This window comes from Pundamilia nyererei, unplaced genomic scaffold (assembly GCF_000239375.1).
Source record: "Pundamilia nyererei isolate P.nyererei 1_Seehausen unplaced genomic scaffold, PunNye1.0 scaffold00055, whole genome shotgun sequence".
Taxonomy (NCBI): Eukaryota; Metazoa; Chordata; class Actinopteri; order Cichliformes; family Cichlidae; genus Pundamilia; species Pundamilia nyererei.
The window spans coordinates 264,650-268,561 of NW_005187456.1; the positions used below are offsets into that span (position 1 = coordinate 264,650).

The 3,912-nt window shown below is 37.6% G+C and overlaps 1 protein-coding gene across 1 annotated transcript in view; it reads right to left on the reverse strand.

Annotated features, from left to right (window-relative positions):
* Nucleotides 1-2,629, reverse strand: part of itprid2 (ITPR interacting domain containing 2) — a 53,625-nt gene extending 50,996 nt beyond the window's left edge. The window contains exon 1 of the mRNA XM_013911005.1: nucleotides 2,496-2,629. The gene's annotated coding sequence lies outside the window, so the exon portion shown is untranslated. The remainder of the gene's footprint in view (nucleotides 1-2,495) is intronic.
* Nucleotides 2,630-3,912: the final 1,283 nt, after the last annotated feature.

Sequence of the window (3,912 nt, forward strand, 5' to 3'; positions counted from 1 at the left end):
TGTGAAGCCCTTTGTAACACTGGTTTCGAGAAGTGCCGTACAAAGAGATGTTATTGCTACTTATTAACATTTACACTTCATTTCTCCCTTTGTCCAAACTAAAGATTTTTTTGGTCAACACATAAAACAAAGAAAAGCAGAGGACGACCATAAGTGAGAATCATCTGGTCATTCTGCTTAAAAAACAGCATTATCAATTAATAACGAAATTATTCAAATGGCTTTATTTCAGCTCTATGTCGAGTTTAAATACGACACTTCTTTCGCATCTGCTTCACTGTTGAGAAGTGACTGCAGCGCAGATATTAATATCTAGTCTTCAAGATCTAGTTTTGAACAGGAATTTTATGTTTTAAAAAAATGACTCAAGCATAGGAAAACTGTGAATGAGGAACTAATGAAATACTTAAAACACTTAAAAATACTTTTAAAATATAATTAAGTTATTCTGGGATTTATTATCTCTATAATAAAAGTCATTTCAGTTAATATTATTTTAGGGTATTACAAGATCTGAGCTGGCCCTGGAAAAGGACGTTCTGGAAATCAAAACAATGCAGGCGACTGAATAATATACGTAAATTTATTATTGGAGAAAGGAAAAAAGACACATTTAGCTTTAAGAAATGACTCCTCTTTGAGTTGTATTACATTTCAGCAAGGGTAAATCTTGGTTGTCCAATAATCCCTTTAAAATATCAACTTTTTCTGGCTTTTCTGTTTTATCTGAAAGTAAACTAGTCATCTCTGAGAGAAGAGGATGACCCACTGACTGCAGGAATATCGGGCCTCAGTGTTAAGTTAACCTGTCGACTCTGACAGAAGCCAGACTCAGAGGTCGAACTGCAAAACGCAACACAAGCCTCCACTTTTTCCAGGATCGGCGTGGTCAGCGTACACGGCGTAATGATAACAGAAGCATTACTCTGTGGAACGCTCGTGAAGCATGTGAGGCGACAAATAAAGTCGCCATGTTCAAATTGACATATCTGTACAAGGGACAGTTGAGCACTTGGATTTAATAGACATATTCTGTAATTACTTCACTATATTTAACACTAGTTTTAATGTAAATTCAAATACTGAATACAAACTTCACAATAGTTTTAATATATACTTTTAAAAAATGATGACTGTGGTCATTTTCATGCAAAAATATCAAACATTTTATAAATCGGGGATTTACTGCTTGCCCTGAAATAGATTTACTGAATAATTTCAAGGTTTAATGCAGTGCAGGTGAGAAACTGCCATTTCTTACATGTTACCAAGCAATCGGTGAATGCATTTGGATATTAACCAGCAGCCTGACATTCAACAATGCAGAACCAGAACAGAAACCAGCTCCAACTTAACCACCTGAGTTGGAGCATAATGTGTTTAAACATGAATGCATCACTGCTAATAATAGCACGTCATACCGCCACAGGTACTTTGCCTGCTTTAGACATCTCTAGTTTTGGCACTTAAAAATCTTTTACTCAGGAAGCTTCCACCACTTGTAGCTTTGGTACTTTTACATAACTGTGAAAGCATTTCCATTTTCTAAACTAAATCACATATTTCAACCTGAAGAGCATGATGGTGAGGTTTGGTCTTTTCAACATTATTACTACTATTTGTTAATAAGTTACTATATTAGCCTGACCAACAGCATTTACAGTAATGTGGACATTTAAAAACACAAGAAACATTTTTACAAACAAACCCTGAAGTTATTAACATTAAAATGATTATTAGTAGAAAAAGATAAGCTTGGTTTTTTTTATATATTGCAAAAAAGTAAGTAGGTAAACCAAAGTTCATTTTGGTTTAACTAAACAAAAAGGAACTTTTCATAGATAAGACTTCAACAAGGAGGCTGATGATCAGTTGGTAAACTTTTCTGCTGTGTCGTGTCATAGTGAATTCTGTTATTTTGATTTTAGACTGATTGCATTTCCCAAGGTTCAAAAACACACCCGAAACTAAAACTTATTGATCAGCTCCCTGCAGGCTGACTAATAAAATCATCTGATGCTAAAGTTTCCTTCAGAAATGTAAGCCTGCATTCAGCTATGTGGATTAGGTACACCTTTAAGTGATCACAAACAGCAGCAGCAGCAGCAGCATTTCAGAGCCCGCAATTCACTGCACAGCCCGACAGCTTGTTAGTCAATAAGCATTTTTTAACACGCCACAGTTTGCAACACACGCACGCACGCACAGATGAAGACCTATCTGTAACCCACTGAAGGGTCACTTTTCTTCAGATAAGTGCGGTTTGAACACCATCCAACCGACTTTAAACTCACTTTTCAAGCCTGCGCAGCCTATCTTCTAAATCGTCAGCAAACTTTCTTCTCCTGCTGTAAAATCAAGCCCCCTTTCTGATCCCGTTCACTCGTTCCTGCTCTGTTATGACACGAAGGACAGGGCTGACAGCAGCCTCACCAAAACTCTCAAACAGCCGCAGAGCAGTGGGCAGCGGCGCCGTGAGCGCCCCGGTCACTCACCTTCATATTCCTCCGCAGTTTGCGCCTCAAATCCCAAAGTGTCAAAGTTGACCAAACTTTTCTAATAAACACTCCAACATTCCCGCTTCCGCTTCCTGAAACCTGCTGAAGCAGTGACAAGTAGCGTGCGAGGAGGAGGAGGACGGCGACGGGGAGGGCAGGAGGAAGGAGGTGTGTCCTCAGAAGGGTACGGCGGAGGAACAGTGACCCCTGCCGGACCCCCTTTTTCTTCACATACCCTAGCTTGTTGTCGTCTGACTACTGTTGTCTTTAATATTTACTGACTGCACACATAATGTAATATCAGCTAGAATCCAGTGAGGTTACAAGAATCAAATGCCTTGTTATTGAAGTACAAACACACACACACACACACATTTTATTTATATATATATATATATTTATTTATTTATTTATTTATTTTAATTAAAAATATCCCCATTGCTTTCTCATATTTCTTGCTTTGCCCTCCAAAGTGTTATGCAGTCTAATCGCTATTGATTTTTTCCCCCCAGGTTTAGTTTGAAATGTAGTTTTAGTTCACTGTAGATGTGTAGCAGCAATTGAAAGGTTGCTGGTTCGATTCCATCTCAAGATAGCACTCACCTTTGAGGGTGCATTAATAAGTGCACCTGGTGTATAACCCTGCCAAATCAAACATGGAGAGCTACCTGCTATCGTGACCCTTCGGGGTTGCCAACTGACAAACACTCCAACAGAGAGAAAACCCGTTGGTGATACCAGTAAAATTTGTATTATTTTAGCTTAATAACTGTGAACATTTAAATCAAAACAAAGTGCTTTTATTTTAATTAATCAGCTGACCACTTCATCTCAATTTTTTTAAAAGGCTAATAGCAAAAACACCTGCATAATTCTTTCTAACTTCCTAAGATTTTGGTTTATGTATCCAGAAGAAAAATACAACTTTTCCTAACTGTGACTTTGGGCTGCTCCTTCTGACATGAACACCTTGCATCCACTGAGTAAACGTGCAAAATATCAGGATAATTTCAAGGTGGCAGTTTTATGACACGAGATTTGGGTCATGAAACAAGACAAGGACCCAAAGCATGTACGCAACCAGCAACAGAATGACTGAAAGAAGGAGAAAAAGCAGATTTTCCAGACTTTACTGGAAGAATTTTGCTTTAACTATTTCTGTGACATGACCTGAATATAAGCATTTGCTTATATTACCCAGCTGGTGCTGTGACTGATCACTTAGTGTGGTGAAAAAGAGCTATGAGAAGTACACTTTAATCAGAAAGCATTTGTAAATAATTAGACTTGGCTCAAGATCAGATTGATGAGAAATCAATTCAGATACTTCTCAAGTGTTTAGATTTTTTTTGTATAAAAGTCAGTGTAGAGGCTAAATGTTCACTTCTTGTTTTTATAATTCATAGATATTCTG